This window comes from Fukomys damarensis, unplaced genomic scaffold (assembly GCF_012274545.1).
Source record: "Fukomys damarensis isolate Sample0158 unplaced genomic scaffold, DMR_v1.0_HiC HiC_scaffold_17, whole genome shotgun sequence".
NCBI classification, from domain to species: Eukaryota; Metazoa; Chordata; class Mammalia; order Rodentia; family Bathyergidae; genus Fukomys; species Fukomys damarensis.
Window position 1 is genome coordinate 22,565,527 of NW_022900929.1, and position 18,872 is coordinate 22,584,398.

General features: G+C 39.6%; 1 protein-coding gene across 1 annotated transcript in view; it reads left to right on the forward strand.

Annotated features, from left to right (window-relative positions):
- Positions 1–18,872, forward strand: part of Galnt17 (polypeptide N-acetylgalactosaminyltransferase 17) — a 466,429-nt gene that overhangs the window by 195,753 nt on the left and 251,804 nt on the right. The gene's annotated exons all lie outside the window — the stretch shown is intronic.

Below are 18,872 nucleotides of genomic sequence, written 5' to 3' on the forward strand. Positions count from 1 at the left end.
CTCTTTTTTAAAAAAATCATTTTGTTTCAATGATTCCTATTGCCTTCTCTGCATCCTTATTTTATATAGTTGTGCTTTCTCCTCCACAACCCTAATTTATCTAGAATTTGTCTTGTTGATTACTTTCTAAGAAACAGAATTTGGTTTACTGATTACATCTTGTATTCTAATGCAGTGGTCCCTAACCTTTTTGACACCAAGGACTGGTTTTGCAGAAGGCAGGAAGACAGTTTTTCCTGGATTGAGAGGGGCAGGGGTCAGTATGATTACACATTAGTTCCTGTGCCTGTGCACAGCAGGGTCCACACTTCTGTGAATCCGATACTGTGCTGATCTGCTAGGAGGCGGAGCTCAGGTGGTGATGCCAGTGTTGAAGAGAGGCTGGAAACACAGATGCAGCTTTTCTCTCTTACCTACTCCCCACCCTCTTCTGGGCATCCTGCTTCCTAACAGGCCACAGATGAGTCCCAGGACTTGGATGGGGACTTTTGCTCTCATGAATTCATTTCTGCTTTTTGTAGTTGTCACTGCTTTCCTTGTGGTTTACTTTGCTCTTCTCTTCTTTTGCTTTTGGCTTCCTAGTTGGTAATGCAACCCTAGTATGTTTTATTGCTAATAATTGTTAAGATTTTGAATAGTTTTCTTTACTGCTTAGAACTTTCCCACTGATTCTTATTTGTGATATTTCACTATTAAGTTTTAGATTATTTGATGTTATTTTATATTTTCCTTGTCATCCAAGATCTGTATAGGTTTTTAAATTTTTTCAGACAGTGTTTTTAAATATTAATAATTAAAATTTTATTGCACTGTGATTGGGGTTGTTCAGAATATTGTTTTATGAAAGTACTGGTGTTTGTTTTGTGAGTCTTTTTTACAACTTCTTTGAAGTTGAAAAGATACATTGTCTGTTTTCTGAGAGGAAAGTTTAATGTATCTCCACAAAACTGTCTTATTAATAAAATGAAATTTTATATTTTCACTCACTGTCTCTTTGATTTGCTTATACTAAGATTGGGGTGTTATGTCTTTTTGTGGGTTGTGGCTATGACTCCTTGCAGACTTGGTTACTATATTATTTGGTGCACAGATATGAAAACTCTTATATTTTACTATTTGTAGCTTTTAGAATTAAAAATGCTACTTGTTACACTGAATTTATCTCATTTAATTTAATTTATCTCATTTAATACTCATGGATACCTTTTACAACACAAGGATGACTTACATTTTCTTATTGTTTCTTTTTGCTTGGTAGTTTTAGTTTTTAAAATTCATGTTTCATAAGTGTTATATGCATGCAGTACATAGTTTGCTCTTACTTTTTAAGTCAAACAGAATACTTTTAATGAGTTAAATCTTTTTACATTTACTAATACAACTAATGCAAATTTTATCTTATTATTTTATTATAACAATTATATGTGTTATATTTGCTTGTGTTTCTTCTTTTTGTGATCCTTTGGTCTTTTAACAGTTCTCTTTGGAATTTATTTGTCCCGAAAAATATTATTCTGTGTCATTTTATAAATTATTCCTATTTAAATTGTATTAATTTGTCATTTAATGTGCTATAATTTTATTTGCCAGTTGTGTGTGTGTTTTATTTATTTTTTTGTTTGTTTGTGTGAGACAGGGTCTCACTAAGTAGTTGAGACTCACTAGGTAGCCCTGGCTGGTCTGGAACTCACAGCGATCCTCCTGCCTCAGCCTCCCGAGTGCTAGGATTACAGGCATGCACCACCACACCCAGCTGTGTGTGTGTTTTAATACTAAGGATAGAAGCTAGATGTCTTGCTTGTTAAGCAGATGCTGTACCACTGAGATATAGCACATCCCCAGCTACTAATGGTGTCCTTTAACTTCCATTTTTTGTTTAAAGAAAAATAAAGGAGCTTATTCTACTTTTCTCTACCATCTCCCTTCTCCTGTGGTTAGTTAACGTTATTCTATTTTGTGAGAACATAAATACATAACTCTCTAGTTATCCTGCTCTTGTTCCCGCCTTGTTTTAGCCTGAGATCTTCAGTTAAACTTAAGTTTTGCCGGTTATTTCTTGTTTGGCTGGAGCTCATTTCTAGTTAGCTCCTCTTGCATTTCTCCGGTAGACCCAGGAGGGTGTACTGTCCTGACTATTTCATGTCTGAAGCATTATCTGTTATTGGCCTTGGTACTTAAAAAATAGTTTAGGTGGCTCTCCAGTCCTCAGTTCACGTTCTTTTTTCCTCAGTTTTACAAAAATGCAGTTCCATATTGCTTTGCTTGGTGGGTTATATTAAGAAAATGGATTCTTGTTTAATTCTTGCGCATTTGTTATTTGATTCTTGGGAGAACAGAGCTTACTTTCCCAAGGAATTTTTTCCTTAACCTTCCAAGTGTAGCCATTTTCTAGGATGGTTCTTGGAATTAATCCTCTCGCTTAAATTTGTAAGGTAAACAGTGAGCTTTTTCAAGATGTAGATTTAGATCTTATTCTCATTCTGAAAATTTTCTTTGATTCGCTCTTTTAGATATTATTTCTATTCCATTGTTTTGTGTTTCCTCTTTAAGAGTTCCAGGGATATATAATTGCTTATTTTTTGACTATCATTTCAACTACTTTGTATCTGATTTTATTTGTTTTTTTCGTTGTCTTGAGGTTTTTCCTGATTCTTGGGATTGAACCCAGGGTTTTTGCGGTGAGCTGTATCTCCAGCCATGTTTTATGTTTTTTTTTTTTTAGATAGAGTCAGTAAATTTCCTGATTTTAATACATTCATTGATTTTCTTTCTCCCTCTCCCTCCCTCCCTCTCTCTTTCTCTCCCTTCTCTTCCCTCACTCCCTCTCCCTTCTTCTCTTTCAAATTCAACCCAAGCAGGGCCTCACACACACTAAGCATGTTCTCTACCACTGAGCTACAGCCATGGCCCCTTAAATTTTGTTGCATTGCTCTCCTTGGATACTTTCAGAGTCCAAATAGACAGATGACTTTTAATACACAAATTGGTTCTTGCTTCTGGATCCTACCTCATTTCTGAGATGACTTACCATTTTTTCCTCCGTTTCTCTTTAGATTTGAATAAACTCTTGCTTTATTTCCTTCTTTTGTCTTTGTTTTTATTTTTATGTAATTTTCTGAAACTTTCGAACAAGAAACAGGTTTTCTTTTTTTTCACGTACAACAATATATGTTTATTCACGTACAAAATCTACATTTATTCAAATACAGTCATATCATCTTTTGGAACATTGTTATAACCCTCCAAACACCAAATTCTTTTTTTTTTTTTTTTTGCATTAGTTTATGGTTACTTTTTAGGTATATAGTACAATTACATTCATTATTGGTATCTTGTACTTGTACATGATGTATCTTGGTTCTTATATTTTTCCCTATACCCCAGCCCTCCCTTCACCCCCTCCACCCTTCCCTATTTACAAAGACATTGTTTCCGTTTTTCCCTTTTCTCATATTTTTTCTTTTCCCTTCTTTCCTTTTCCCTACCCCTCTCACTTCCCCTACTCCTTTAGCCCTTTTCTTCCTATTTCACATTATAAATTATACAATTTGAACCTTATTTACACTTTTAGTTTTTCACACCAAACTATTTACATGCATGTCCTATTTATTTCACTTAAGAATATCACCTCAATGTACATCCGTTTAGCTATAAATATCTCTAGTTTCTTGTTCTTTATGGCTGAGCAGTGTTCCATTTTATAGAAAAACCACATCTTTATCCAGTCTCCAGTTGATGGGAATTGGGGTTGTTTCCAAGTTTTAGCTATTATAAACTGTGCTGGTATAAACATGGGCGTACCATATATCACTGTGGTACTATTCTTTTAATTCATTTGGGAAGATACCAAGAAGAGGGATACCTGCATCAAATGGGACCTCTAATCCTAGTTTGTTTTTTGTTTTTTTTTGGTATCTCCATATTGATTTCCACAGTGGTTGTACCAGTCTGCACTCTCACCAACAGTGCAAAAGGGTTCCTTTCTCCCCTCAGCCCCACCAGCATTTATTATTGGTTAATTTCTTGATAGCAGCCATTCTTTCTGGGGTGAGGTGGAATCTCAGTGTTGTTTTCATTTGCATCTCTTGAATGACCAGTGATGTTGAACATTTTTTGTACATTTATTTGCTGCTTTTACTTCTTTGAGAAATGTCTGTTCATTTCAGATGAAGAAACAGGTTTTCATGTTCCAAAATGCTTATTTGAGGGTAACTAAGTTTGGAATGTTAATACAATTTTTTCTTTACTGTGGGGTTAGATCTGGAGGGAGGAGAATTAAATGAGGTATTCAGATTTTGTTTCTGTTGTATTTTTATGTAGTTCTTGTATATATAGTCTTTGCTCCCAGCTGTTAATTCTGTAGACTTGGGCTCATTTCCATGATTTATAATTCAAAAGTATCACTGTTTATCACCATCACACATGTGGTTGTGTGTGTGTGTGTGTGTGTGTGTGTGTGTGTGTGTGTGTGTGTGTTGGGAGAGAGGTTATAACTCCTGGCTTTTGGTTTCTCTTTTGTAGGATTCTAGTCTCGCTTACTTTTCTGTTCTAAGGGGTTGCTTTTCCTATCTTTTTATGCATTTTGTTTTATTTTATTGATTTGGGGTTTTTTTTCCCCTATCTTTTTAATCTTTTCCCCTAGAAGCAGTGCCCAGAGCCATGCGCATTTGAAGTCCCATCTTTGTTGCAAATCTCTGAACTATCAGTATTCTCCTTTTATATTTTCATACTTGAGCTGGAGTTTCTCTTTCTGGGGGTTATTTCTGATCTATCCTAGGCTTATTATCAGCTTCTTTCTTTCTTGTTCCAAAAAGTAATTCCATAGACTGCCTTTGCTCTGGGAAGGCTAGCAATGAGGATGAAGTAGTTTGTGTTTACTTTTCTACTTTAATTTGAAGTTTTGGGACATCTTGGTTGTATGCTAATGCTATAACTTTATTTGTTCTTTTGGCTTGTATTCATTATTTTGTAAAATGTGTTAAGAGATTTGAGTGTACAGAATTCCAAGTTTTCATCGTTTTAAAAGTGAAAAGATAATGAGAGTCAAAGTTTATAGTCTTGGGAATATTTACCTGCAGCTGTAGAGCAACTGTGCCCTATCCCTTGCGCCTTGTGAAGTACATATTCTGAAACTTCACCTTAGGTAGATTAGACTCTCTGGGAGTCAGGCTCAAGAACATGTATTTCAAGTGAAATCCCAGGGGTTCCTCATACACATTGAGAGTCCTCAGTATAGATGGGAAAAACTATAAAGTCAGATATAGGTGAATATTCATCATCTGAAATGCTCGGGACCAGAATGTTTCAAATGATAGAGTTTCTTAGATTTTGAAATGTTTGTATATTTTTTATAAGGTGACCATCCCTAATTCAGATCAGGGACACTCAACCTGTATAGAAATGCCTTCACTGATGGCCATCACACTGCAAACCAGAAATTTGGGGAACTTTGGGTAACACACACAATATTTATGGAACCCGTATATCATTCATTTAGATATGTGTTCAATAAAAACTTACTGATCACCTATAAATACCCAGTGAAATCACTTCTATCAGGATCATTTGTTTCTTGGCTTGAATTACTGGTCACCAATAAGTTTTTGGATATATCTCTCTATTTAATTTATATTCTTCTATTAGGAGAGAGGAACAACTGACAATCTAATATAAGATTCAGGAAAAGAGCCTTTTCAATGCCTGTAATTACACATAGACCAGGCCAATTTCCCATGTCTTGTCTGTCTGCTGTATTTACAATAATAACATCCCTGAGAACTTGGGAAATGATTTTTTCCATGACAGCCTGATTCTTCCTTCTGGGTTGCTTGCTTCGAAAACTCATCTGAACTGGAAATCATGTTTCTGCTCTTTGCATAGGAGTCATGAAGGTGATGAGCACTCTGACCTGTATTGGTAATCAGAATATCTGGACAATCAGATGAATTAAATTAAACAAACGAGTTTGCTACAAGTCCTTATAAAACAACTTTGTTGTTAAATTGTGTTCAGTAGGTTTATTTTTAGTGCTGTCTGGTTTTCATTGTATTTTGTTGAATCCTCTGAAATTGCTGATAGTTGACCAGAAATTGCAATTTCATCTGGAACAAACTAATACTTCAATTCTTTGAAATTTGGCCCTGTGTATGGTGTAACAAGTGGTTTCTCATTAATCGGAATAGCCAGGTAAGCACACAGTGCCTTTCTCTTGATTATTGCAAATTATTTACTTAGCTGCAATTTGTCAGATATTAGAAAGTTCTGATATCTAAATGTAATACTTGACACTTGACCAAGTGATCTTACATGGTTTCAGTGATATACTGATGCTCCTTGTGATGAGTTACATTTTGATAAACCTATTGTAAGTTGAAACATCAAAATGCTTTTAACATATTTAGCCAGGTATGATGGTCCATATTCATAATCTGGGAGCTTGAGGCAAGAGGATAATGAGTTTGAGACCAGACTGAGCAATTTAGTGACTTAACAAGACCTTGTTTTAATACAAATATATATTATATGTATTATACCGATATATTTGTATATACACACGTGTTACATACATGTAATATGTATGTTATATATACCTGTAATATACATCACTCTCTCTCTATATATATATTACTCAATATATATTTGTATATTTTGCTCACATACCAAACATCATAGCTTATCTTAGCTTACCTTCAGTATGCTGAGAATGCTTACATTAGCCTACAGTTGAGCAAAAATCATCTGACACAAGCCTGTTAACAGTCTACTGGAAATACAAAAAAGAATGTTTGCCTTGAAACACATTTGTTTGCATCATCAAAAAGTTGAGAAGTCATTCAATGGAACTATTCATGAGTCAGGGACCTTCTGTAAATGGAAATCGGCCCAAGATTGAATTAATCACCGAAAATGAAAATACTTGAGTCTTGTATTATGGCTGAGATTTGGAAGTCAGCAAGGTTTATCAGTATGGTGTTCATAGTAGATTCCAGCACCTGAAGCCAGTGCCATTTCTGTGACCTAAAACCATCTCCAAGGACTCTTCTTTACATTCTTCTTGTTCTTTTGTGCTTTCCACTAATCCTTGTGAGATGATCTTTAATTTAGCAAATGCCCATTGCGTGTTTACTGTGTAGTAAAAACAGAACTGAGAGCCGAAGAAAGTTGAAAACGAGCACGACACACTGCCCTGCTTAGAAGAAGTTTTTAACAATTAGGGAAAGCAGGAGTGTCTGGATGTACTCTGTGGCAGAATGAAATAGCTGTGACATTGAGTCCTCAGTGAGTTTTACTCCTGTTGCTTACACTGAATGACCTCTGCTTCAGGTTGCAAACCCTAGTGACTGTAGCCCAGTCTGTGTTATAAATAGCATTGTGTCTTGATGCAGCTGGATGAGGGGTGGGAAGGAGAGTCGGCAGGGAGGGAGATGAAAGGTTGCGCACAATTTGTCTCAGCATTTGTTTATGAAATTGAGCTGTGGCTGTCTGGGGCCAGGTGCTACTCTTGCCCTGGAAGAGCCAGGCTATTTTCTGTTCTGAGATTTCATCTTTGCGGCTCCCCCACATCTGGGGTGAGTGTGTCTGTGTACAAACTTACATTCTGCCCAAGAGCATGTGTGTTCATGCTTAACTGATTCAATGACTACACTTCCCACAACATATTACACCAAATGTACTTAACAGCAATTAGAATGTTTGCCGCCTGCTGTGTACAAATCTCCCCAGAAAACAAAACTCTCCTAAATGGCAGTCTAAGTAATTCTGAAGATTAAAGCTAGTGATTTGCAGAGCTCTTGGTTCGTTTGCTTCCTGCAAATATCAAGATCAACAAAGAAATTCATTGATCCCATTTTGTGTCTCTGAAGCTTTCATGTAGGCCTAGGGGAGTACATCACACGTGGCTGTGAGATTCACATGAAGACTTGTTATTGCTTCCTTTTATAGCCAAGATGCTGATTTAGTGGCATTTCTCTTGGCAAAAGTGTCTCAAGAAAACAAATCCATTTATGAATATTTTTTCAGGAAATATTCCACCTAAGCCTTTTCCACTAACACCCTTCTTTCTCAATGCTTTGTAAAGAAACATAGTCCACTTGTGGTGGTTGAAAGGGCAACTCAGGTCTCAACTCTGAAGACAAAGCCTGGGTTGCTTGATGTTGGATCAGTGTCAGCCACTCTGAGTGTTCTCTGTCCAGCTGTGAATACAGGCCCTGAATGAGTTGCCCTCCAAATCTCCTTCCATTTTGAATGTGTTAATTTACTCACTAACTGGTGTTTTTTGAGTATGGAGAACATGCTTTGCATTGCACCAAGTGCCAGGAAATACAGTGATCATTATAAGGCAAAGTCTTTGCCCTTTCTTTTCCAAAAATATATCCTGGTCATTCAAAAGAAACCTGCTGCCGATGGCAGCTGCCATTTTAGGTATTTTCTCTGGAGAGCTTTACCTCCTCCATTCCCTTTGGTGGACTTACTTCTCAGTTTGGATTTGCCTCCATTCCCTGACTTGTTCTTTATCTGGCTTCAAAACTATTATATCTTGATTTTCATTCTTCTCAAATAACTTGCTGGCAGCTTGGAAGTGCTAGACTTGGAGTTCAAGGTCAGGCTTCCACATCAATCCATTGACCTCCCTTCCTGGATTTTTGGCATTTTGAATCTTGGTCTTCTTATATGAGTTATCCTTTTCTCACGTCTGTGTGTCTTGGATAAACCCTCTTGCTGCAGCCAGTCTTCATGGGAAAGAGGATCCTCCACCAATATCCTACCGAGGCCTAGTCCATCCAGTCCTTCATCGATGATATTTTTAAGAGGAGGTTGAATTCTAAATTTAACATACCATTTTGACAAATAATGGTCTTTCTACAAATACGCATTTGGACCAGTGAGCAAGGTGAAATATTTTATGAAGTATTACTTTGACATGTAGCTAAAATTTCTTTATTGGATCCCATTTGCCGTTACTCATTAAAGCCATTTTTAACCAGGCTCACAGAGTCAGTCAGAAAAATGCCTCAGGAGGACAAGAGCCAGATGTGCCAAGATACTCATTCTGAAGAAGTCATTACTTTGCCTACTAGAGCTTAACATGCTTCCTTCCGGCAATCCTGCCTACTGGCAGAACAGGGAACACAATTCTTTAAGGATGTAAGAGTAAAGGCCAGAGGGACTCATTTGCTAGGGTTGAATGCCAAGTGAGGAGTCCTCCATTTTAACCTACTTCCTTACTCCTTCTTTACCTGCACTTCCAGGTTTTTACAAGGAATGTTCTTAATTCCCTGCATCTATTGGTCCCTCCATAGCTCATGACAGTGGACTCTGCATTGAAATGTACAGATGTCTCTTGTAATTTTCTACTGCCAAATCTAATTGATTTTTAAAGTTTTTTTTAAATGTAAAGATAGTACACAAATAGCAGTTGTGTGCCTTATTTATGGATTATGTAGCTGTATTTAGAGCAAAAAAAATCCCTTTTCAAGCACCCAAATCCTCCTCCTCAGCAAAATTAACCACTCTGGCTGTTTTGTATGTATCTTTCCAAAATTTCCTTATGCATGGATACTGTGGGCATATCTATTTTTAATTTTGAAAGATTTTGCAAACTGGTTCTCCAAAGACTTTGCCTGTTTATGCATCTGCTAACAGTACATGAGGATCTTTCCTCACATTTGGCACACTATATAAAACCAATCTTTAATTTGTCAACCCAAATGGTTAAAAAAATACTCATAGTTCTTGGTTGCATTTCTTTGATGTTTTAGAGGCTTATCATCTTTTCATATACTTGTATATTTTTTGTTGCTTTGGTTGATTTCTGAGCGATTGGTTATTGTCCCTCACTGTAAGAATTAATTTATCTTTTACTGTTTTTAAAATTTTTCAATACATCTTGCTTTGCATATTTCCAAACTCTGTTGTTAGGTATGACATGTATTTGTGATTTTAGACAGTCCTCAGATTTATGGTGGTGTAAAATCAGTATGCGTTTAGTAGAAAATGCTTTGAGTTTTGACTTTTTATCTTTTCCTGGGCTTCAGATATACAGTAGGATGCACAGTGCGGTGCTTTTTGTAAGGCTAGGAAGCAGCAGCAAGCTGTAGCTTCTAGTCAGCTCTGCTATCACAGTGGGAGAACAATTGACAATAGAGTGTGCTGTTGTTGCTAAGCTGTGATCATTGATAGCTTAATATATTACATGCATTTCAACTTGGGTCTGATGTTTGCAATTTATGATGAGCTTATCGTAATAAAACCACATTGTAAGTCGAGGAGCGTGTGTATTTAACTGTCTAAATCTTCCATCAGTAAAAATCTTCCTTTTGGATTTAGGATCCCTTCCTGTTGCTACCAGGATTGCTACAGTAATCTTACTGATCTTTCTGCTTCTCTTGTCTCTCCTGTTGAGTACTCTTTCTACATTTCCTTTAGAATATCTTTCTAAAACACTGGTTCGGTTCTAGGTGGGTGTTAGGTATGGATAATACAGACAGGACCCCCAAGTTCCGACTTCCTTTGCACGTAGCAATGGGAGGTTCACTCTCTCATTGCCTGTCATTGGTGCGTGGTCTGCCTGCCGTTGGCAGTGGCCTGATTGACCTTCTAGACGTTTGGCCTGTTTATTTGGAGTTCTAGGTGGGTGCCCTAGGGCTATGTCAGTTTACCTCTAAGGGATAAAGCCAGGTTAGCCTGAGGCTCCCCCATGTCTGGGGCCACTGGCTCCTAACCAGTGCTAAATTGGCAAGTACTCTTGCTAGTTACTTCCTTCTTTGACTGAGATCACTAGCTATTGATGAGTGCATAAGATTCTCTTAAATGTAATTGCAGGGGTCAGACCCTTGAGGATTTACCTACAAGATAAAATGCCTTGTTCATCTTTCTGATGATTTACACTGAAAAAACTCATTTTCATCTTTTAATGCAGTGAGCTGAGCTGCAGGGAACAAATTGCTCTTGTTTATTGTTTTTAGCCGAGCTTATGTGGATGTTCTTTTCGTTTTGATTTTTTAACCAGGATGGGGGTGGGGTTGCAGAAAACTAATAGGCCAGAGCATCGGAACCCAGCAGGGCACTTGGAGTCTGTTCTGGAAGCACCAGCTGGCCATCTGTATCCATGGGTTGTGCATCTCTGGGTTGAAAATATTTGGGAAAATCAATTTCATCTGCACTGAACACAAATAGACATTTTCTTGTCATCATTCCCTAAAGAACAGAGTATAAGAACTGTTTACATATCATTTACATTGTATTTGCATAGCATTTACATTGTGTGAGGTATCATAAGTCATCTAGAGATGGTTGAAAAGTATACAGGAAGGAAGATACACATATATAGATTTGTGGAAATACTGTAGATAGGTGGAAACACTATACTTCTTTCTATAAGGAACTTGAACATTTTTAGAGTTTATTGTCCTTGGAGGCCCTGGAACCAGACCCCTGGATGCTCAAGGATAATTTGGCCCCAGACTGCTTGGGACCAAAAGAAGAGGCAGAATCTCTGGGGCAGTAGGAGCAGGTAGTGGTCAGAGATGGCTGTGATCTGAGGAATACGACACAAATGAGGTGTGCAGACAGGGAGCGTGTAGACCTGCATCCCTTTGAAAGCTGGGAACTCTGCCTCTGAGGTCGCATCTTTGCCCAACTTGAAGGGACACTGGGCTTTGAATTGGACACACGCCTTGTGTGTTCTTGTCACTTCTCTGATTTATAACCCTGGTCACGGGAGCTTTCTGTTTCTGGAGGAGCATGTCTAGATTTTACAAAACTGGCTCTATTATATCTGACCCAGTGTGTTTTCTTTTCTTCGTCCCAGTCACTCCCTGAAGCACTTGGTTCTGTTTCTTGGTGAGACACCATATTTTCTCTCCATTGCCTCTGTCTATACTCTTCATTTCACCTAGAGAGTTTCCCCTTCTTCCCAGCTCTCCCTTTGCAAGCCCTCACCTGGAAATCACATACTGGGGCTTTGTGGTCCAGATCCAATTTTATTTCCTGTGCCAAGGCTGCCCTGGGTCTCCATCAACTTCTGGCATGCAAAAATAAGCTCCCAGAACATTCTGAACAAACGTCACTGTGCGATTTATCACTCTGTGTCACAGTGATGATTTATAAATCATTTTCTCTTAGGGAGCTGTGAGCTTTTCCAGGGTATCAGTGAAATTTTTGAAATTTCTGTCTTCTTTGTGGACCCATAATTGATGTTCAGTTTTGCAAAGGTCACAGTTAAGCTAATGTTTCTAGGTTGTATAGATACATTTGTCCTTCGATGTGTTAAAAATGAAGAAATGGACATTTAAAGATGAATACATGATCTATCATAAAATCAATGGATAAGCATTGCCATCCATCAGTGATAAGTATTAGGTACATCTGTACTGCTCAACCTTCCTGGGGAGTTTTGCTAGCAAAAGCCAGTGGGATGAAAAACATTTGGAATTAAATAAGACCGCCATTCCCAAGAACAATAATTTCTTCTCAAGTAAGCTGATGTGGCATTTTTGGCCAGGTATAGCATATACCCTGAAGAGTACTCAGTCTTCCTGTGTGATTATAGGGCCATCATTAAATCCTTGGAATTCCAGAACTCTGTGCCCTATACAACCCACTCCATGTAAGAATACCATCAACTTTCCATTACTATCACAAATACCTGAGATAATCAGCTTATAAAGAGAAGCAATTTATTTTGGCTCACTCTTTTTGGAGGAGCTAACTCATGGCAAGTGAGCAGGAGAGAGCAAGGAAGACACCAAGATCCCACTGTCCCTTCAAGGACACATCCCCATGATCTACAGCTGTTCTACCTCCTCAGGGTTCTACTGCCTCCCAGGAGAGCCTCAGTGTGGATCAAACCTTTGCCCATGGGCCTTTGACCAACATTTAAGATCCAAACTATGGAAGATGTCCTTTGTCTACCATATTTATTAATGTATTTGACAAATAATAACTGGGCATCTGAGATGAGTCTAGCTTATAAGCCAGAGATATATCGGCTGACAGGATGTGTCCCTTAACCTTATGGAACCTGTAGGTGAATGATGAAAGGTGTAATTGTTACGGCCAGAGTTCACATGGAGACATTTCTTATTGCCAGCCTGGGTTCTTTCTCCATGTGTCTTCTACTACTTCTGTGCCTGCCTCACAGCCTGAGACGTGAGGAGTTGAATGCACACAGCAGTCTCACAAGTTTGCATGATGTCTTACCTGTGGCATTTTAGAAAGGAAGACACCAGCTGGAGTAAGATTGGGAAGGATAAAAACTATTATTAATGTATAGCAGAGGGATGGAAAAAGTAGTAGGGAGGATTCTAGAGGATGCCAAAAAAACCACTGGAAATGGGATTTGGAAGATTATAATTTGTCTTTGCATGCCATTCTACCCTAGAGCAGAAATTCATCCTGCCTTTAGGAATTGGTCACAAAAGTCATTAGGTTGTTTTATAGGTGACTTTCAATTGAGAAGACCAGATGCCAGGCAAGCTTAGACATTTCGGTTTCTTTATAAATGTCCAACCTTGGCTGCTCATCCTGGACGGCATTGCCTCCATTGTAAATGGCAGTTTCCCATAACCTTAAGAAATTGTCATGCAGCTGAGCTAAGTCAATTTTGAAATAAGATTACGGTCATTTTGTGTTTAAGTTTCTCATGCCCTTTTGGAGCTACGTGTTTGTCAACAAAGGAAAATGTGCAAGCAGAATGATTGATTTTATGTTTATTGTACAAGCCTGTCACAAAATAGCTCCTGGATAGAGAAAACAGTTGGAGGTCTGTGTTAGTGTAGCTGTGTTCAGAAAAGGCAACCGGAAGTCAGGCCATATCACCCTTCTCCTATGTCTGCATTGGAAAAGTTAGGTGTTTGGTTTTGACTCAGAATTCTGTTTCCAGCTGTGGCCTCCGGGGACAATTGTGGGATGGCATGGTGTGTGTGTGTCTTCTTTGTGTCACTTGATGTCACGCTCGTGTGAAAGTCTCAGGCCACTAGTCAAGTGTTGCAGTTCAGTTTTTCAGTGCAGTCCTGTCATCCATCACTTGGTATGCACTGCTGTGTTTTGTGCTTTATTTTGTGCATTGTGAGAAGTTACAAACAGGCAATAAAATGATTTGTAACTTCACCAGCTAGAAACAAAAATGACATTTCATTGTTTTCTTTGAATGTCTTTTATTACTAATGAAGTTCTGCCTATTTTTATGTTTTTAGATATTGGCCTCTTATATGTTCTTATTCTTTTGTTTATTAATCCAGGTGTGGTTTTGGGTTTTTGTTACCAAGCAGTGTAAGGTCTTTTACTCCATAATCATTGCTGTAAGTGGTATTTTGCAGTTTGCTGTTGTCCTTTGATTTTATTTTGATGATCAGAATAATTTCCATTATTATTAACGTACTATGTTTGAAAATGGACATTCTTCAGTATCCAGAACTTGTACATATATGCACCTATAGTTTTATTTTATTTTTCTTGTATTTGGAATTTTGCACTTAACTGTTTCTCCCATCTAAAGTTGACTTTGAAGTATGTTTGGATGGTCGATTTTCACTGTTCTGTCTAGCAGAGAGATGAATATCCCAGCACCACTGATTGAGTGATTCATTCCTTAACCTTCAGTTTGTGGTGACTTCTTGGCATAGAGTCTCTAAGATCAGCTCTGTTTTCGCATTTCTTCATTTTGTTTCGTCAGTTGGCTTGATCTAGAACCGCTGTTGATTAAATTGTATTAGCTTTATGTTGTATTTGACATCACATAAGTCTTGAGTTTCCTTAAGACCCTTTTCCCTTCAGTGGGTTTATTATTTATTCTTACCTGTTTATTGTATGAGGTTCCATGTTGAAATGATTTGCCAAGCGACTCTGGATCTCAGTTTCCTTATCTACAAAATAGGGATACCTGTGTTACTGGCTAATGGTGAAAAGGAATGAGAAAATATCTACACTATTAAAGTCTTAGCCTCACAACTCCAGTGGCTGATTTCACACATCCATGTATGCTCCTGCTGGGGGTCACTTTTCCACCACTCGCCTCTGTCCTCTCCTGGGCCCAGTGGACTAGTGTTTATCAAAGTCCTGCCAAGAGCTTCTCAAGAGGCTCCTGATTATAGCCAGCACATAGCACTTTGCCTTGTTTGACTGGTCAAGGGAAATCATCTGGCCAAGTCCGGATGCCAAGGGTGGGGAAAATAGAGGCTGCCTGTTTGGTGGGAAGAAAAAACCCCTCAAAGTTGACGGCAAAGGGGATGGGATACATGGTGGGGTGAAGGATTGCACCACAAGGGCCTTGTGCCACATAGTATAAACAGGATCTGCTTCATCATGAGAGGGGGAGGGGAAGGGGAGAGGTTTGGACTAAGATAGGCAGGGTCACATGGGACTAAAATGGGCCTGGAGGCTGGTTTGCAGAATCTGAGAGTTGGCTTTGGTCTGTCCTTAGAACTCCTTTATGAATGGAGATTATACACAAAAAACTGGGTGTGGCAGCACACACCTATAGCCTATAATCTCAGCACTGTGGGAGGCTGAGGCAAGAGGACTGCACATTTGACCTCAGCCTGGGTAACTGAGTAATTTAACAATACCCTGTCTTGAAATACAAAATACAAAAGAGCTGGGACATAGCTCTGTGTGAAGGACCTGTGTTGGATCTCCGATACCACCACAAAAAGAAAAGAGTACAAGGACAGATAACATAACGGACAGAGTGCTGAGTGTATGGATACAGCTTGACATAACTGTAGCCATCTTGAGTTGTAACTGCCATGATTGGCCCAGTAAGCTTAGTGATTTTACCTGAATAACTTTCCAGCAAACCATAAATAGATAAAACCTTTAGTCATATGTGAGGTTTTATAACTGGGCCCTGGCTTTATGGGTACTCTTGGCTTTGTGATATTACCTTAGGATACACCAGGTACATGCCAAGCAGGATGGTCACTTTTGTCCTAACCTATCTATATACCCCTCTTCCTGACCCAATTTACTGGAATCCAACTAGTCTTGTTAGGACCCAGAATCATATTTCTATCATTAATTCCCCCAATAAATTGTACCCTGTACAACCCTGGATCTGCTGCTTCTCTTCTGTCTCATGGCACCGTGGGGACAGTTCTCATGCCATAGGACAGAGTCATTTCAAAACAGTGGGGAATAAAATGAAAATATTGTCAGGATCCCTGTCAATAAAAAGATGAGCTTGCCTGTTGAATTTAGCAGAAACACTGAAAGGAAAAATAGCTACTTTGGTGAAATTTGTCCCAGTGCTGTGCAAAAGTTACAGATTACAAACTTACAGACCTGTCTGGAGCTCTAGGTGGGCCTGGAGAGGGTGGGGTGATATGACATCTTGGCAGAGAACAGAAGTTTTTATGGCCTATGTGTCCAAGAAGAATCCTATTGGCCAAACTTGAGACCTGCTGTGCTTTGAAATAAGGATGTTTATTATTTCCAATTTGCATCATTTCCTAATGTGTTTCCACCCCTCCTGCAGTGGTGGAGGCTGCCCCTCTCACTCTGTTCACCAGAAAGCCAACAGGATAAACACGCTGCATGAATAAACGTAGGCCACATTTCCTGTGCCTTGAGTATGAAGCTTTTCTTAGCTCTGACCTGAAACTGTCTGCATTAATTTACTTTTAATTGTTTTTAGAAATTCTGTTCCTGAGCCATCACTTAATAAAGCTCTATGGGTTTTCTTCCTTTCTTTCTGTTTGCTTTAGTTGAATCCTGTAAGATAAGCTGCATCCTTCACTCATCTACTGATCTGAGAATTTAAAGGATGCTCCCCTGGGCTCATGTCCTGTGTGTGTGTCCTTACTTCCTGTTTAGAAAAAAACCTTGCTGTATAAAGCAGAGAACTATGCCTAGAATTCAGGTCAAAGAAGGAGAATCAATCTGTTTTGCTTCCAAAAAAAAAAAAAAAAAAAAAAAAAAAAATTATTCTGACCACAGAGGAACAGGTAGCTTCTTTGTCCGTGTCAGGACCTCCTATTCTACCTTGAACTTGGCCAAGAAAAGCTGAGCCTCCTGGGTTTTTTTGGCTAAAGACAATTGCCCTGTCCTTGGAAAAGCAACTCTGTGACTCAGAGAAAAATACTTCTATGTAACCACAGAGCCAGTAGGTGACCCATCCAAGAATTAAAAATGTCTCAGGGAATAATCCAAAATCAATGTTTGTAGGAACCAGTTTGGCAAAGAAGACATAGAGCTTTGTTGACCCTGAGGAGTCAGAAAACAGGGCCAGACCCAGCACCTGGTGTGTGACACGGCTAGCAAAGGTGCTTTCTGGCCTGTGTCCTGGGTTCAACCTTGCCATCATGCTCCTGTGTGAAGCCCATGAGCACTATGATTTTCTCCCCAGGAAAAGCCTCACATGCATATACACGTATCCTTTTGCATTCAATTTCTGGACCTCTTCCTGGGACTACAGGCACCCTAGATAAACACTCATGCTATGGAACAGGCTGGATCTTGATTCATGAAGATCGCCGCACTTGCACTGGTAGGATAGACAAGGAAACGCAAATGCTGGGGCGTCAGTTCGTCCCCAGGACTGCGCTGTGTGGGATCTGAGCTAACGAGGTCCGTGGCTCTTCCTGGAGGACCCGCAGAGCTCACTGGAGGAAATCAAGCCACTCAGCAAAGTGTGCAGGTTCCCTAATAACCAGCGCTCCAAGACAGGGGCCTCATGCATCTCCGTTATTCCACCCCATGTCTCCTCTTGCAAGGTCTGCTGTTGCTAAAAATGATCCCACTCTTCTAAGATTAGAGGAAAGCCTTAATGAGGAGGGAAGCGGAGCGGGAGAACTGGGCTGTTTAATGTACTTGACCCAAGCAGGTTTGAGAATCTGAGACCTGATTAGTAAATCAAGAGAGACAGACACGCCATTGTGTTCGAGATGATGTCTTTTAAGCGCCAAGGTGCTATCACCGATGTTATAATTGCGGTGGGAAGTTAAGTGATACCTTTGATCATGAAGGGCAGAGGGAATAAATAGGGAGGCAGGAGGATTTTCACGTGTTCACTCAGTAACCGTTTCTCAGCCGAGTACTGTGCAGAGCTCTGGGGAAACAGAAGAAGACGTGTGCTGGTTGCACAGGTGGGAAGGAATGGAGGGAAGAGGACAGGTTGTTGGTTTGCTGTCGTGGCTCAGATCTGGAATGTCCTCCAAAACTCTCATGCACTCAGGAGCAGGGCTTTTGGAAGGTGGTTGGATCAGGGCTGCCATACTCATCAGTGGATTCATCCCTTAGTAAGTTCAGAGTCGAATGTGCTCTTAGGTGAGGTCTCCTTAGAGATGGTCACAGGGGGCGTGACCTGGAACTGTGTATCTGCCTCTGCCTCCCCAGCTCCTCCTTTGCTCTCTGCTCTTTGGCTGCCATGGGGTGGGGAGCTTTCCCTCTGCCAGGCCCCCTCTGCCATGCTGCTTCTGACTTGGAGCCAGCCGACCATGGACTGTAACCTCTCTCCCCCTGTATGTTGTGGGTGTTGGGTGTTATTATCGCGGAGACAAAAAAGTGACTAAGATACATGGAGACAAAGCAACAAAGAAGAAGCACTAGACATTAAGCTGGGGTGGGGGATCTCTGGCTGGAGCTGAGGCTTGAGCGGGGAAGAGGTGGTAGGCAGGAGGAGGAAAGGCATTTGAGGCGCAGAGAAATGTGTGGGAATGGAGAGGAAGCATTCCTAGTTCTAGCATCTATGAGTTTTTATCATGACTGGAGGGTAGGCAGGGAGAAGAGAGGCAGTCATAGAGGTGAGTTGGATCCAGCTTCAGGGTCAGGCAACAGAGTCTGAATCTTATCCTGAAAGCTGTGGAGAGCTGAAGAGGTAGTTTAAGGAGAGGAGTGGCATCGTCACATTTGCATTTTAGGATTCTACAGCAATG